The sequence below is a fragment of the Nicotiana tabacum genome, chromosome 2, assembly GCF_000715075.1.
Source record: "Nicotiana tabacum cultivar K326 chromosome 2, ASM71507v2, whole genome shotgun sequence".
In the NCBI taxonomy this organism is placed as follows: Eukaryota; Viridiplantae; Streptophyta; class Magnoliopsida; order Solanales; family Solanaceae; genus Nicotiana; species Nicotiana tabacum.
In genome coordinates this window covers 36,680,236-36,699,221 of record NC_134081.1, presented here as the reverse complement: position 1 = coordinate 36,699,221, position 18,986 = coordinate 36,680,236, and positions in this window count along the sequence as shown.

Below are 18,986 nucleotides of genomic sequence, written 5' to 3'. Positions count from 1 at the left end.
CCGTATCTAGAAATTCCTTTACTCGAGTCATGCTCGATCTCAACCTCTGCAAGTCATATCCGGTTCACATGCATGCCTCAAACCAAAACTAGTACAACACATAACCATGCAATCAAATCGTCGATAGTAGACTTCCCCACTTGGCTCAAATCCATAGGACAAAACACTTGATAAATCACAATACTCATACTCTATTACTGCCATAATCCCGCACAAACATTCAACTCAATCCTTCATAAGCTCATGTAACACAAACCATCTAATACTTCAAATTATCTGCAAATGTCGCATTCTTCATCGTGACGGTCATGTCAACTTTCTCAACATATCCAATCTCAAATCGCAACATCTATAACCCAATGGTAGAAAAGAAACCCTCCTCACAACATCATAAGGGTCACACATCTGTCGATTACCCCGCGGGTTATAACCCACATGCTTAGCCTCAAACTAACATCTCTCTATACCTTTTTACAACCACAACTACTATACAATCACTTAATATTCCTAAGTCCGTAGTCATCATCAAGCCCTGAGAATCAAATTTGTTCCACGCTTAAACAACCTGAAAGATCCTTTAATACACTCATTACTCGAGTTTAAACGTCACATCAATACAGAAATCAAGCGCCCAATAGTCCTGTTTGCATCTCAAGAAGACTCTTCTCGTCACATTCAAACCATCTGAACACACTCCGCAATCACATCATACTCATCATATAGCCATCCAACCACTCATCGAGCCACCAATTCCACTCATAGGGACGCTATCGGACATATAAGTCCAAAAGCATATACTCACACAACTGAAACTGCCTAGCCTAAGTTGCAGTCTAAACCTGGCTTCAAGACCTCCAGATTGACCCATCCCCAAAACACCGGAAACATAGCTCGCACCTTATCCATAGAATCCACAAGTGATCGATGGACAGCTGATACCGAGCACTCACATACGCATATGAGTGAGTGGAAGGAATTCAATGAGTTACGCTTTAAGCTAAATCAAAGTCACACAATAAGGAAAGAAATATGGGAAGTTTATCCTAAATACCTTGTAGCCTCTCGAAGATAGGTATGAATGTCATCATACCAATCTGCAAGACTCTACTAGACACTTGCTCTTGACTCGTAGAACCTATGAACCTAGAACTCTGATACCAACTTGTCACGACCCAAAATCCAACTAGTCGTGATGGCACCAAACCCCAACCCTCTAGTTAAGTCAATTAACAATAAACCAATTCCAATGAGATTCATTAAGAGAAGAAATGATAATACAACTATGCTTTTATAAAAAGAATTCCTAAGGACTAGTAGTACTAATCATGAGCTTCTAAGATTTAGAGTTTACAAAGCTGGTATGAAGTAAATACATCATCTATTTGAAATATACATGAACATATTAATAATTTTAAAGCTACCAAGAATAAAAGTCAGCAATGACCAGAATGCAGTTACGTCTTCAATTCCATCTCCCGCCATACACAGCAACAACAACATCAAAGATATGCACGCAAGGTACAAAAGTGTAGTATGAGTACAACCGACCCCATGTACTCAATAAGTAACAAACCTAACTTTAGGTTAAAAGTAATGACGAGCTAGGATAAAGGTCAGAGTCCAAAACCAATAGCCAATAACAGATCATAACAATATAAAGAAAATGATAAATGAAATAACTCAGAGTTACGAAAAATATTCATGCTTTTCAGGTATAATAGTAAAATCCAAATCCTTCACCGAAATCACCAAAATATGAGTAAGTCAAAAACTTTGATTTTTTTTCCAAACACTTTCAACAACAGATAAGATGATTCAATTTCAGGTAGCATGAGGAAAGTACATCTGTATGCCTACATGTCAATGTGCATGTGAAGTCATAAATGTCACAAAAACATGTAATAAGAGAAAATGCATCTCTATGCATGCATGCCAAGTATGCATGTTAGATCCAATGCGTCAAAGTGATGAACTCATATACTCACACTCTTAGAGTACTCAATAACACAAGTTCACACCCCCACTCATCACGCACAATCACTCGGCATTGTACAGGGCAGATCCAGCCAAAATGAATAAATAGCAATTGCGCTTACTGTGGGTGTGCAGACTCTAGGTGGCAGATGTATCCCAAGCGCTATAATAAGCCAATCATGGCATGAATCAATAAAGCCTGCTTCGGCATGTAGCCCGATCCTATAATGAATCAATAATACCTATTGCGGCGTGCAGCCCGATCCCGTCATGAATTAATAATACCTATTGCGGCGTGCAACCCGATCCCATTAGTATCACTTACAATCTGTCTCTGAGGACTCAACTCATTCATCAATCTCTCTAGTCTCTTGGGCTCACAATGTCATGAAAATTAGCCCAAAAATGAAGATATGATATATCAAAAAATGGCAACAGATACTGAGATATGATATGCAAATGAATGAGTATGAATAAGTATGTAATTGCAATTTAAGCAAATAACTCAACAGCAGAAATGACCTCAGTGGATCCCATCAGGATAAGCATATAGCCTAGACATGGTTTCTAACATGGATCACAGGTCAATTACTGTATCATGTATAAATCGCATGGATAAAAACAAGATAAGGTAACCACACAGTACCACAGAAACAACCAAGTCATAATTCACACGGTGCACGTCCACACGCCCGCCACCTACCATGTGCGTCACCTTAACACTAAACACATATCATATATATTCAGGGGTTTAAATCTTTTGCACCAAGTATAGAAGTGTTACTTACCTCGAATAAGCCAAATCCAATACCGAGCAAGCCAAACGATGCTCCAAAAATGCCATCTCGGGCATACCTACCTCCAAACGGCTCAAAACTACCCAAAAGCAACTTAAATATATCAAATAATGCCGACGGAAACAACCCAAGATAAAGGTCGAATCTTTAATCAAAAGCTCCAAAGTCAACCAAAAAGTCAAACCCGAGCCCACTCCTCAGAACCCGCCAAAGCTCAAAACAATCCGACAACCTATTCAGTTACGAGTCCTATCATACTAGTTTCACTCAAATCTGACTATGAATCAACGTTCAAAACTCAAGAATTCACTTTATGAAACTTTAGACAAAAACCCCCAAATTTCTCTTTTGAATTCATCAACCAAATGCCAAAAACGAGAATAGATTCATGAAACAAAATCAAAACCGAGTAGAGAACACTTACTCCAATCCACATAATGAAAATCACACAAAATATCATCTCAATCCGAGCTTCATAACTCCAAATGTGTAAAAATGGCCGAAACCCCCAAAATTAGAGTACTTATAATCAATGGACGAATCAATGAATCGCGATCGCGGAAATACCATCGCGATCGCGAAGAAGAAAAAGCATTGCTCCTGAAAATGCTCTATGCAATCGCAGCAACAGATTCTCGAACGCGATGCACAAGACTGACAGAACTACGTGTTCGCAGAAACAAACTCGCAAACGCAAAGAGATAACTAGCATTCTACCCAGCTCAGCCCCAAACACTATGTGAACGAGTAGAAGCAGATGCAAACGTGATGAAGACCATCCCAACTCTACGTGAACGCGGCAATGCAATCGCGACTGCGATAAAGAAAATGCCGAGCTCCAGATTTCCTCTACCCAATCCCATACCAATCTTTGCGGTCACGAAGTACAATCGAGGCATCAGCAACCGGCAGCAATCAGTAATGAAAACATGAAGAAAAATGGTCCGAAATCAATCCGAAACACGCCTGAGCCCCTCGGAACACCGTCCGAATATACCAAGTCCCATAACCTAACACGGACCTACTCAATCCCTAAAATCATGCATACCAACATTTAGATGATGAAGCACACCTCAAAATAAACTTAATGAACTTTTGAACTTTCAACTTCTAAAACTCGCACCGAAACATATAAAATTAACTCGGAATGAACTCAAATTTTGTATGTAAGTACCAAATGACATAACGAAGTTATTCCTATTCTATGAACCACAATTCAAACCTAATTTCATTAAAGTCAACTCCCGATCAAACTTATGAAATTTCCAAAACTTCAAATTTCTGACTTTTGCCAATTACCATCGAAATCTTCTAAAAATATCCAAATGCAAATCCGGGCATACGCCAAAGTTCAAAATCACCATCGGGACCTAACGGAACCATCAAAACTCCAATCAGAGGTCAAATACTAATAGTCAAACTTGGTCAATGCTTCCGACTTTAAAGCTTCAATCATGAATTATCATTACACTAAGATTGAATTGAAATAGCTTCCCACATTGTTTTGCTATTTTAGATTAATGTTGTCTCTTGGTGACGAAGAGTGAAAATCATGAAGGGTGTTTCCGTGTCATATTTGTATACAATATGATTTATTTAAGAGATTGCGAGGATTAAAACATGAAGGGTGATGACTTGCATTTGATTTCTTATTATCATTTATCACGTCATATGAGGTTGAGAGTAAAAGCACAAACGGTGATGTCATGCCATTTCTTTTATGATATTACATGGCGAGGACGAGAGTAAAAAGTACGAAGGGTGATGCTATGCCATTTTTGATTTCATTGCTTTACTTGACTTCTGGATTGATGATTTAATTGGTTGCATTATTACTGTTTTTTAGAAAAAGGTTATCCGATGATTTTGTACTTGTCGTTCTTATTGTACCCCATTTCTACATGTCCCATCCCAGTTAATATTTTAATTGTCATACTTGTTATTGTATTTCTTTATGTATATACTTGTACAAGATTTACGTAGGTGTCTTGTCATAGCCTCATCATTACCTCGTCGGGGTTAGGCTTGACACTTACAGAGTACATTGGGTCGGTTGTAATTGTGCTACACTTCTGCACTTCTTGTGCAGATACTGATGTTAGTTCCAGCGACGTCTAGTGGTGTCACTGCTTGTATTCAACTGCATTGGAGTTTTGAGGTATAGCTACACGGCGTTCACAACCCTGACGTCCCCTTCCTTATCCAATTTATTGTTTATTTAGTATCAAATAGTTATACTTTATTTTAGACCGTATATGTAGTATTCTAGCTACTGATGTACTTGTGAGTCCAGATTTTTTGATGTAGTTAGCATCACGTTATTTATATTAACACTGTGTTAAATTTCGAGTTTATTAATCGTTCTATATCATTACTCTGTAGTAATTGTTAATGACTGGTTAATTAATTAAATAACAACAACTTGCCTAGCAAGTAGATGTTAGGCACCATCACGGTCCCGAGGTTGGAATTTCTTGGTCGTTACAAGTTGGTATAAAAGTAGTAGGTCGCATAGGTCTCACGAGTGATGAGCAAGCTTAGTAGAGCATGGAGGATCGGTACAAAGACATTTGTACTTATCTTCTAGAGACTATATATATTTAGGAAAATTTCACTTCTTTCTTTCTCTATCGTGTGATTTTATTCTATCACAGAAGGTTGAATTATTCCATTCTTATTCTCTTGCAGATGGTGGGGACACGCACAACATCCACGGTAGGTCATGCGCCGGTGCCCCAGGTTGCTGCCACTACTAGGGGTAGAGGCCGCGGCTGAGGTCGAGCTAGAGGCAGAGGTAGAGGCAGAGCTCATCCTAGAGCACATGCAGCAGCACCTATTTCGGAGCCTCAGATCGAATGAGAGGAGTAGGTTCCTATTTAGGTCGTGCCTGGTGGGCCTAGCTCAGGTCCTAGAGGGGTTTATTTCTACCCCAGTACTTTAGGATGCTCTAGTCTATTTGGTGGGTCTTATGGAGTTCGTGGCCCAGACCGTTGCATATTCGGTGGCACCAGTTGTCTCTTAGGATGTGGGAGGAGCACAGACTCTTGCTACTCACACACCAGAGCCGATGGCTCACAAAAACTAGACTCCGACAGTTTTACTAGTTGGAGTGGCTCAGCCTATTATTGCTACACAGATCGGGGAAAGGCATGCGATGTCTTCTAAGAGATTGTTGAGAATGGACAAGTTCACAAAGTTATTTCCTATTCACTTTGGTGGCACACCTTCTGAGGACCCACATGATTTCATTGATCATTGACATGAGGTGTTGCATAATATGGGTATTGTGGAGTCCAATGGAGTCGAATTTGAAATGTTTCAATTGACTGGTTCTGCGAAGAGGTGGTGATAGAAGATTCGTGGATTTAGCTCGCCATGCAGTTGTATTTCTTCCTACTAAGAGGGAGAGAGTGAGGAGATTCATTGATGGTTTTGCTATTGGTATCATGCTACAGATGGCCAAGGAGACTAGATGATATTTCTTTCCAGCGGGCAGTAGAGATTGCTAGACGGATCGAGATAATTTGTTGCCAGGGTAGGGAGGCAGTATATAAAAAGAGGCCTAGTCGTTTTGGTTGTTTCAATGGTTCCTCGTCTGGAGGCAGGGGTTCATTTGGTATGGGTCATCCTCTCAGACTGATTCAGTCAGCACTTCAAGCATCTCATGGTGCTTCAGTTATTTGTGGTTCTTATGGGTCTCATCCTGAGCAGCTAGCCTACAACACACATTTAGCTCCTATTAGTGCACCTCCAATCCAGACTTATTAGGGTGGTTATTAAGGTTAATAGGGTAAGTTCCAGGGTCAGCAGTCACAGTAGCCGAGGACATGTTATACTTGGGGAGATTCGAGGCACGTTGCAAGGTTTTGACCTAGGTCACAGGGCATCATGACACGGTAGTGTTCTCATGCCATGATTCTAGCACTAGTTGCTCCACCACCCACTTAGCCAGCATGAGGCTGGGGTCAGGCTACTAGAGGTGGAGGTCAGCCTATTATAGGTAGAGGCTAGCCAACTAGAGGTTGTCCGAGAGGCAAAGGTCAGAGTGGTGGGACCCAAACCCATTTTTATGCATTTCCAGCTAGACCTGAGGCGGAGTCATATGATGCCGTCATCACATGTATTGTTTTGGTTTTCCATAGCGATGCCTCGGTTTTATTTGATCCAGGCTTTACCTAATCATACTGGTCATCCTATATTGCTTCATATCTGGTGATGCCTCGTGATTCTTTGAGTGCTCTTGTCTATGTGTCCAAGCCTGTGGGAGATTCTATTGTGGTATATCGTGTTTATCACTAGTGTGTGGTTTCTATTGGGAGCAATCAGACTAGAGTAATCTCCTACTTCTTGGTGTGATGGGCTTTGATATTATCTTGGGCATGTATTGGTTATCATATCATCATGCTATTTTGGATTGTCACACCAAGACTGTGACGTTAGCCATGCCGAAGTTGCCTCGGTTATAGTGGAGAGAGACTCCTGGCCATTCTACTAGAAGGGCTTCTTCTTACGTAAAAGCTCAGCATATGGTCGAGAAGGGACGTTTAGCATATTTGGCCTATATTCATGATTATAGTGCGGAGGTTCCTTCCATGGATTCAAAAGCAGTTATGCATGAGTTGCCAGAGGTGTTTTCCTAAAGATTTGCCGGGGATGCAACCCAATAGATACATTGACTTCTGCATTGATCTGGTTTCGGGGCACTCAGCCAAATTCTACCGCACCATACCATATGGCCCCAGTTGAGTTAAAGGAATTGAAAGAGCAGTTGTAGGATTTGCCTGACAAGTGATTCATTAGACATAGTGTCACACCTTGGGGTGCACCGATGTTCAAGCCCTATTTGGATTATTTTGTGATCGTCTTCATTGATGATATTTTGGTTTACTCCAATAGTCGAGAGGAGCATGAGAAGAATCTTCGGGTTGTAATTCAGACCTTGAGGGATAGTCAGTTATATGCCATGTTTTAAAAGTGTGAGTTTTGGTTTGACTCGATTTCCTTTTAGGGAAATGTTGTATCTTTTGAGGGCATTAAAGTGAATCCTAAGAAGATTGAGGCAGTTCAAAACTAGCCTAGACCTACTTCAGCTACAAATATTTGGATCTTTTTGGGTTTGGCGGGTTATTATCGACGGTTCATGGGATGGGTTTTCATCTATCGCAGCCCCATTGACCAAGTTGACCCAGAAGGGTGCTCCTTTCAGATATTCTGACGAGTGAGTTGAGATTTCAGAAGCTCAAGACTGCTTTGACTACATCCCTAGTGTTGGTGTTGCCTACAGGTTTGAGATCTTACACCGCGTATTATGATGCATCGCGTATTGGGCTTGGCATGGTATTGATGCAAGATTCTAGGGTGATTGCCTATGAATCTCGGCAATTGAAGGTTCATGAGAAGAATCATCATGTTCATGAGTTAGAGTTGAAGGCCATTGTTAATGTGATGAAGATTTGGAGGCATTATCTGTCCGACGTTCAATATGAGGTCTACACCAACCATCGGAGTCTCCAGCACCTATTCAAGTAGAAAAACCTTACTTTGATTCAAGACTTCAGCTTTATCATTTGGAATGGTTTCTGATGGTTTATATTGATGATACTATGTTGCTTTGGCTAGATTTGAGTTGCTCGGAAGACGATTCGCGTGGCAAGGGCTTTTTGAAGTACTGCTTTGTGTGCTTTGAGGTAAGTAACATATCTAAACTTGGATTTGAGGGTATTTAACCCTTGAAACTACATTATATGAAAGGTATTGAGGTGACGTATGTGATAGGTGTAACCACCCAACCGGTCATTTTGAGTATTTTAGCCTCGTTACCTTATTCATTGCCTCCTCTGTGTTATATTATTGTTATGTAACTTACCGGGGTGGTTGGTTTTTGTTTCGGGTGAGTTTCGGAGTGAAATGGAACACTTAGTAACAAAGTTGGAAGCTTAAGTTGAAAAAGTTGACCGGAGTTTGAGATTTATGTAGACAACTCCGGAATGGAGTTTTGATCATTGTGGTAGTTTCATATGGTGATTTTGGACTTAGGAGCATATTTGGATATTGATTTGGAGGTCTGTGTGTTGTTTTGGCTTGACTTGACGAAAGTTAGAAAGTTGAAGGTTTGGAAAATTGAGAAATTTGATCGAGAGTTGACTTTATTGATATTGTTGTTGGATTCTGATTTCCAAAGTTGGAATAGGTTAGTTGTGTCATTTATGACTTGTGTACAAAATTTGATGTCAATCAGAGTTGGTTTGGTATGAACCGGCGTTAGTTTTGGAAGTTGAAGGTTTATGGTTTCAATAGGTTTGGATTGTGTTGCGATTCGCAGAATCGATGTTGTTTACTGTGATTTTTGGCCTTTAGTAGGTTTGATTCATGTTTTGGGATGTTCTGGTATATTTGGATGGGGCCCCGGGGGCCCCCTCTCGGAGTCCTTAGTCTGAGAACAAACCGAAGAAAAGATGTTCTTCATCGACTGGGACTTAAGAGAAAAGGGCAAAGAAAATGCCATCCGAGCCGGCCACAGTGGTCCTCATTGACGAAAGGGAAGCTAGTGACAAAGAGGCTTCCCTTCAAAGGAGAAAAGGATCTTCATTAGCTCAACCGGATTCTCGGTCGAGGGAGCTTTAAAACCAAACTTTAGAAAAAAACTTGAGCACTTTGGGGTGAGATAAACCTGGTCAAGAATGTTGATTCTTGCTTCCCGTCCCTAGTTGATCTCTCTAGTCCAAGGAGTTGGACCCTGAGTCTCTTCTTCCTTCAACCATTGAGCAAACAATAATCAGCAGTTCTTCTGCCACAGTTGCCTCTTACCTTCCACACTGATTGGTTCACGCCCATCGATGCCAGCCGCTCCTTCGCTACCAGCACCAACCAGCACCAACTGCATCTCCTCTACCGGCATACGTTTATCAAGAGAGGGATGCTTCTCCCCCTCGGTCTCCCGACCACGGAAACTTGGGGAGCAAATATGCCAAACATTCTCAAGAACCCCAAGGAAGTCGAAGCGCCACCCTTTCAATTTCACAGGATTGTCATATCCTCTCGAGGCCGGTGGAGCTTGCCAATTATATGAAGCCACCGGCTTCGGCGAAAGATTGGAAAAAAATGCGCTCCCTTTTTGGGGAGTATCTGATAAATAATGCCATGCATAATGTAGTGCAGGTATCGTACTACTTTCATCGTATTTTCTTTTCTACTTACATGTTTCGATGATAATCCTAATTTTAACCTTCTCTTTTTAGGCCAACCTTCTCGCTTCTGAGGGCCTACAGAGATTGATCCTTGATAAACAATGACTTGTTTCCCGAGCGGGATCAACTCTTAGTTGAAAGGAACTAGCTTGTCGCGTGCCTCCCGGTGTTGGAGGCAAATACTGCTGAGATGGGCAAGCTCAAGGCTCGGTTATAGCAAAGTGAGCAAGATAGAATGACCCATAGCCAAGAAGCTTCCCAATTACATGAAAAGATTCAAGAAGCTAAGGCTAAGTGGGTCAAACTTCACGATGCTACAACCACCGCTGCCGAGCGTGAGTCTGCCTTCGAAGAACAAATTAATAACTTGAAGTCCAGCTTATGCTCCAATATCTAGGAGACCAATGTAGCCAAGGAGAAGAGGGCCCGCATGGAAGACATGCATAAGAGGGCCATGGAGCAAAACCTGCTTCACTCAACTACAAATGTTGAGCTTGACTCCCGCCTTAACACAATGAAATCTTAAAGAGAAGAGCTCTAGGCCAAAATCAATAAACTTCTTGCCAAATTCGATGTTCAAGGGGATTCACTTGTCTTCGAGAAGACATATTCCATATATTATATGAAGAGGAAGACCTTGGAGGAGGTCAAAGTGGGCATCGCCAACATAGACGATTGTATTGCCCAGGAGCGGGAACTGGAGTTATCTGCTCGTGAAAATCATCCTACTCGGCCCGCTATGACTAACTCTTCGAATACTAGTTCAGAGTATTCGAAATGACCTCCTATATAACTTTCCATATACGAGGCAGTAACGAGCTGGATTGGTTCACAGCACCCGGGACGCCTTCGGTTCTTCAGGTAATTTACCATGCCGAAGATACTCAATGAAATCATTCCTCCAGTCCCAGACCAAGTTGGTCGAATTTAACTCGCAGTAACCATCCACATCCAACACCGAATGAATAAGTTGGACGACCGTACTAGAATCAGATCCTTTTTTTTCCGTAGATGACGCTAAATTAGCCAGTGCATCTTCTTCCACATTCTCTACCCTTGGAAATTAGATGATTGACCATTCCCTGGATCGTGTAAGCAATGCCTGAACCTTGTTAAAATATTGTTTCATGTGTTCTTCCTTTGTGTTGAAGATCTCAGACACTTAGTTTACTACTAGCTGGCAATCACATTTTACTTCGATAACCTCGGAGCCTAGTCCCCGAGCTACTACCAGTCCTTCAACCAAAGCCTTATACTCGGCTTCATTGTTAGTTAACGGAATAGTTTTAATGGACTGCCTCACGGTTTCCCCCGAGGGTGTGATAGGACTATCCTGAGATCGGACCCTTTTACATTGGAATCTCCATCCGTAAACAAGGTCAAAACTCCCGATGCCATTTCCGACACTAGTACTGCTTCATTTGCAGCCACGGGCATTAATTCGGGAGTGAAATCGGCCACAAACTCGGCCAAAACTTGTAGATTGATCACATTCCTGGGTTTGTACTTAATGTCAAATTCACTAATTTTGACTGCCCATTTAGCCAAATGACCAGGCAACTCAGGCTTGTGAAGGACATTCCTTAATTGAAAAGTCATCACAATGGCTGTTGGGTAACCCTAAAAATAATGCCTAAGATTTTGAGAGGCAACTACGAGAGCTAAGGCCAGCTTTTCGAGGTGTAGATAAGGAGTTCCTGCCCTCGACAATATTTTACTAACGTAGTAAACGGGAAAAGTCCTACCTTCTTCCTCTCGGGCCAAAAGGGCGCTTACCGCTACTTCGAGACCGCCAAATATATTAATAATTGTTCGCCTTCCCCCTATTTTGATAACAACGGGTGGGCTAGATAGGTATCTTTTTAGGTTGTAAGGCCCCGTACAAATATTAACTAAAAAACTCGGGGTTTCATGGTGCCAGGATAGATTCTTGCGTTATTATAGTAGAAAGTTTGGCCAATTTGAGGTTAGTTTTGTGGTCGATTATGCGACCGCATAATCACTAGGCGGACCGCATATTGGTCGCATAATTCCTCTTGGGTTTCTGCGGAGGGATTTCTGTGGTGCATTATGCGACCGCAGAATAAGTATGCGGACCACATACTGGTCGCATATCTGGGCTGAAAGTTTAGGCCCCTGAGGGCCATTTCTGCGATCACTTTGCGGACTGCATAACCATTGCAGGCCTGTGTTAGGGCACCTTTTTTCTTAATTTAAAGCCCGACCCCCATTCTATTAAAACACCCATTTAGACTATTTTGAGCTCATTTTCTGATATTTCTAGAGTGCGAGAGAGAGGGTTCAAGAGGGAGGGCCTAAGTTTTCATCAAATTGATCTTCAATCATCACTTAAATCTTTGGAAATATTCAATTAGAGCACCAAATTCTTCATCCAAAAAGGTAAGACTTCATCACCGCAGCTCTTAATTTCAAACATAGCTATAATGGGGTACTAGTATGATACTTCATGGGTATGAGGGTGGTTTATCTTCCATGCATGTGTGATAAAGAGTGTGGGGAAAAAGTGAGCTAGAACCATGAACGTTTTCCTAATTCTAGGTTCAATTTGTATATTGCTAAAATAGATTGAGGTTGCTAAGGGTTCTGGATAATTGTAGAGTCTAAAGAAGTGCAATTGAGGTATGTATGGCTAACTCTCTTCTTCTTAGAATCGAACTCCTAGTGTCCGAATAATTGGTGTAAATTCCAACTTGATTATACTAGAATTGTTTGCCTTAGTGTGTTGGATTGAATGATTTATGTTCCCTAATTGTTTTAGATGGTTACCATCTCTTCATGCTATTTGAGAACGTAATTATGATTTTCCAAGCTCCTTCCCTTATGTGTGCAATGCCTTATGTGATGGTACTTATCGGCATGAATTATTATGTTATTTGAACGAATAAAAAGGGAAAGACTTGAATTGTAAAATGTTCCCAAGTGCCAATAACTACTTAATAAATGAGGTTGTTTGTGCCATGTAACGCAAGATGGGAAAGAAATGTGAATTGAGTGAGCAATTGAAAGTGGTTATGTCTCAAGTGAGATGGCTTAGCCGATCGGGCCGAGATCGGATGCCATGGTGTACACATGGTGGCATTTGTGTTGGAATTACTGATTTACATTGTGGATATGGATATGTCTCACCTGAGATGGCTTAGCCGGTCGGGCCGAGACCATACTCCGTGTAAAAACACGGTGGCATTATGAGTTGTGGCATTTGGCACTAATGATTATTAACCTAAGAAGATGGAAAGATTGAATCGGAAACTATGCCATCCTTACTTGGTGTTCTTTGTATTTCTGTGAAGCATTTATTGATTATTATGACTGCCTTCTCTTTGTTTCATTGTTCATTCTACTAAGATCGGTGTTTGCCTTACATACTAGTACTATTTGACAGTGCTAACGTCCCTTTTGCCGGGGGCGCTACATCTTTGAATAGATATAGGTGGTTCCATCGCAGATAGCGCTGATCGCAGATAGTGGTGCTCTCCCCTATACTCATCACAGCAGTCTTGGTGAGCCCCATTTCTTCCTAGGGTTATGTAGTTCTTCTTTTGTATAAGTTTTCACATTTTGAGGTATAGCCGGGGCCTTGTTGCTGGCATTGTAATGTTGGTCTTTCGTATCATTAGAGGCTCTGTAGATGTTTATGTGGGTCATATATGTATGTTGGGGTGGTCGATTGATCGAGTTGTACATTGGAAACTTAACTATGGCATAATGTATATAATGAAAAATGGACTAGCAGCGTTTATGCATGTATATCTAATCTCTCCCCTATTTAGCAGATGGTAATGCGTCCTCTTTTTTTCGGATCATGAATGAGTCGGGTAGGGATGGTCTAATAGGCTTGCTCGACCGGGTTCACTCGGTTGAGCGCCGGTCACGCTCCTCGAGGTTGGGGCGTGACAAACTTGGTATCAGAGCCTAAGGTTTTAAAGGGTCCTATGATGTCTCGGAGCAGTGTCTAGTAGAGCCCTTCTTATCTGTATGTTGTCGACCACATCTATAATTAGAGGGCTACTTGGACATTTAGGAATGAAACCCTTCATTGTTGTTCTATATCGTGCGACAGATCGGAACGTGAGGTTGTTTTCCCCTAACTCGTGCATTGTTCTAACTTTCAGTAAATGGCACCTAAGAAGAGAGCGAGAATTGGCCAAGAAGCCAATGCCACCCCAGGAGTGGCTGTTGATCCCTTACTTGATAATGCGAGTGAGGGCAATCCCCCTACTATCACACTGCCTAATTCGTCTACTCCAAAACAGACTACCCCAGTTCCTACACCCGCGGAGGGTGCCACAATCCCTCCCGCCGATATACCTATTCCACCTCCAGCCCCAGCTCCCGGCCCCGGTATTTATGATGGGGATCTTAGGGGAGCTATTCAGATGCTGAATCAGTTTGTAGCTTCCCAGGCTCAGAGGTCAAATGTTGCACCCACCTCATTTAGCTTGCAAGGAGATTCTTCCGGTTCCAGGGTAAACAGCTTCCTTCAGTTAGACCCTCCACTGTTCACAGGTACTGATCTCGGGGCAGACCCATAGTATTTCATTGATGAGATGCATAAGACCATCTGAGTTATTCATGCTACTGAGATGGAGGGAGTAGAGTTGGCCTCCTATCATTTGAAAGGGGTGGCATATTCCTGGTTTGAGATGTGGGAGGATTCCCGTGAGGAGGGGAGCCCTCCGGCGAGATGGAGTGAGTTCGTGGATGCCTTCATAGATCTTTTCTTGCCTGCTGAGACTAAGGCAGCCCGTGCTGTGGAGTTTAAGACCCTTAAACAGGGCAGTAAAAGTGTGTGGGAGTATCACATGGAGTTCGTGCGCCTGTCAAAGTATGCTGTTCATATGATGCCGACTATAGATGCCAGGGTGTGTCGATTTGTGTAGGGCCTTAGCCCTTTGGTTATTAATGAGGCTGCCACAACTGCTCTAAATTCTGACATGAACTATGGAAAGATGGTGGTATTTGCCCAAGCTACAGAGGCTCAAAAATTAAAGCTCGGGATGGAACGAGAAGGTAGTAGTAGGGCCCGATTAGTAGGCAACCTTGGGCATTCGTTCGGAGGTGGGAGATCAGCTTTTCGAGGAGGATCATCAAGGCCATCCCAGTCTTATGCTCAGTCTTCAGCAGTAAGAGAGTCACTTTAGGCCCGGTCAGGGTAGCAGGGGGTCCCACCATCAGGGCCGATCAGGAGGGAGGTTCCAGCAGCAACAGAGGGCCCCATGCCCTAAGTGTGGGATGATACATTCGGGAGTCTGCTACCTGGACATGCCAGTATGTTACAGATGCGGAATGAGAGGTCATATTCAGAGGGAGTGTCGTGCATCTCGTGAAGGTGCATGCAGGGGCACAACTCAGTCATCCAGTCCTACATCTGCCACATCTTCAGCACACCCTCCAGCTCGAGGCTCACCAGCAACCGTAGGACGTGGTACAACTAGGGGTGGTGCATAGAGTTCGGGAGGACCCAGCCGATTCTATGCTATGAGTGGTCGACAGAGTGCAGAGGCTTCCCTAGATGTCGTCACATGTATATTGACTGTTCAATCTCATGATGTGTATGCCCTTATTGATCCCGGATCTTCTTTGTCTTGTGTTACTCCTTATGTTGCTACGAGCTTCGGGATAGAACCGGAACAGCTTCATAAGCCGTTCTCTGTATCTACCCAAGTTGGCGAGTCTATTACGGCCGCACGGGTTTATAGAGATTGTGTTGTCACGGTGCGTGGTCGGGATACCATGGCTGATCTCATTGAGCTGGGGATGATTAATTTTGATGTAATAATGGGAATGGACTGGCTCTATTAATGTTTTCCCAAACTCGACTACCGAACCAGAATTATGAGGCTTGAGTTTCCTAACAAGCCAACTGTTGAGTGGGAGAGGAATAATGTTATGCCAAAAGGTAGGTTTATTTCTTACCTTAAGGCCACAAAGATGATCATGAAGGGGTATAATTATCATTTGGTCTGATTTACGGACACCACTGCTGAGGTGCCTACCCTTGAATCAGTACCAATTGTGAATGAATTCCCCGATGTCTTTCCGGATGAGCTCCCTGGAATTTCTCCAGACAGAGAGATTGATTTTGGGATTGATGTGATGCCAGACACGCAGCCTATATCCATTCCACCTTATAGAATGGCGCCAGCAGAATTAAAAGAGCTAAAGGAACAACTAAGGGATTTGGTAGAGAAAGGTTTTATCCGATCGAGTGTGTCTCCTTAGGGCGCACCGGTTCTCTTTGTCAGGAAGAAAGATGGATCGCTTCGAATGTGTATTGACTACCGGCAGCTCAACAAGATCACAATAAAAAAATAAATACCCGTTGCCAAGGATAGATGATTTGTTTGATCAATTGCAAGGTGCTATGTTCTTCTCCAAAATTGATTTGCGGTCCGGGTACCATCAATTGAAGTTAAGGGAGCAGGATATTCCGAAAACATCTTTCAGAACACGGTATGGGCACTTTCAATTTTTGGTAATGTCCTTCGGGCTAACAAATGCCCCGGCAGCTTTCATGGATCTTATGAATCAGGTCTTCAAGCCGTTTCTTGACTCCTTTGTGATAGTATTCATTGACCACATCCTTGTATATTCACAAAGTCGAGAGGATCACGCCGACCACCTCAGGACAGTTCTGCAGACTCTTCATCACCACCAATTGTATGCAAAGTTCTTAAAATGAGACTTTTGGCTTGAATCTATTACATTCCTCGGTCATGTCGTCTCCGGAGAAGGAATTAAGGTTGATCCTTTAAAGATTGCGGCGGTGAAGGATTGGCCTAGACCTACTACTCCAACAGAGATTCGCAATTTTTTGGGTTTGGCCGGGTATTATAGGAGGTTCGTGGAGGGGTTCTCCACACTTGCCTCTCCATTGACTAAATTAATGCAGAAGGCAGTTAAGTTCCAGTGGTCCGATGCTTGTGAAAGGAGCTTCCAGGAATTGAAATCAAGATTGACTTCGGCGCGGGTATTGACCCTACCAGAGGGTACCGAGGGGTTTGTGGTGTATTGCGATGCTTTAAGGATTGGTCTTGGGTGTGTATTAATGCAACATGGTAAGGTTATATCATATGCTTCAAGGCAACTTAAGAATCATGAAAAGAATTATCCAACTCATGACTTAGAACTTGCGGCGGTGGTTTTTGCATTAACAATTTGGCGTAATCATTTGTATGGAGTCCATGTAGATGTATTCACGGACCACAAGAGTCTTCAATACATTTTCAAGCAGAAGGAATTGAACTTAAGGCAGAGAAGGTTGCTTGAATTGCTCAAAGATTATGACATCGACATTTTGTATCATCCGGGGAAAGCTAATGTGGTGGCGGATGCTCTTAGTCGGAAATCTATGGGTAGTTTGGCTCACTTGGAGGCATGTCAAAGGCCCTTGGCCCGGGAGGTTCACCAGTTGGCCAGTTTGGGAGTTCGTCTTGCGGACTCTAACGAAAGGGGAGTGATTGTGCGGAATAGGGCGGAATCATCGCTTGTGACGGAGGTCAAGGAGAAGCAATACAATGATCCAGTGTTGGTGCAGCTGAAGGAAGGGATTCATAAACATAAGACTACGGCTTTTTCTCTTGGCATGGATGATGGTACATTACGGTACCAAGGGCCGTTATGTGTTCCAAACGTAGATGGTCTTCGGGGAAGAATCATGGCAGAAGCTCATACTTCTAGATATTCTGTGCACCCAAGTTCTACGAAAATGTATCATGACCTCAAGGAAGTTTACTGGTGGAATTACATGAAGAGGGGTGTGGTGGACTTTGTGACAAAATGTTCAAACTGTCAACAGGTGAAGGCCGAGCATCAAAGGCCAGATGGGTTAGCACAAAGTATAGAAATTCCAATGTGGAAATGGGAAATGATCAATATGGATTTTGTGGTAGGGTTACCGCGCACTCTGTGGAAGTTTGACTCAATTTGGGTGATCGTGGATTGACTCACGAAATTAGCTCACTTCTTACCAGTTAAAACCACCGACACTGTGGAACAGTATGCTAAATTGTATATCAAGGAGATAGTCAGGCTTCACGGCATGCCAGTTTCCATCATTTCCGATCGAGGGGCCCAGCTTACAGCTAATTTCTGGAATAAATTTCAGCAAGGTTTGGGTACGCAGGTAAATGTTAGCACGACTTTCCATCCACAGACAGACAGGCAAGCAGAGCGGTCTATTCAGACGATTGAGGACATATTGCGTGCTTGTGTGCTTGACTTGAAGGGTAGCTGGGATGATCATTTGTCGCTCATAGAATTTGCTTATAACAATAGCTTCCATGCCTGTATTCAGATGGCGCCGTTTGAGGCCTTGTATGGTAGAAGATGTAGATCGCCGATTGGGTGGTTCGAGGTTGGAGAAGCTGAACTAATAGGACCAGACCTTTTGCATCAGGCTATGGAAAATGTTAAGATCATAAAGGAGTGGTTGAAAACATCTCAGAGTCGTCAAAATCCTATTCGGATGTTCGTCGCAGAGACTTAGAGTTCAAGGAAGACGATTGGGTGTTCTTGAAGGTATCTCCCATGAAGGGGATCATGCGGTTTGGAAAGAAAGGGAAATTAAGTCTGAGGTATGTTGGACCGTACAGAATCATTCAAATGATAGGTCAGGTGGCGTACAAGCTTGAGCTACCACCTGAGATGTCATTAGTGCACCCGGTATTCTATGTGTCCATGTTGAAGAAGGTAGTTGGAGATCCGTCCGCTATTGTACCGGTTGAGACTGTCGAGGTTAGTGAATTGTTGTCATATGAAGAGATTCTGGTTGCTATCCTTGATAGACATGTCCGAAAATTGAGGAACAAACAAATTGCATCCGTAATGGTATTATGGTGAAACCAGCAAGTCGAAGAAGCTACTTGGGAAGTCGAGAATGAAATGAAAAAGAAGTACCCTCATTTGTTTGAATAGCCATGTAATAGCTCTAGAAAGTTGTCCCCCCTAAATTTTTGTATTACTTGTTCGGCTTATATAAAGACACTGCATTCTAGTTATATGTCCC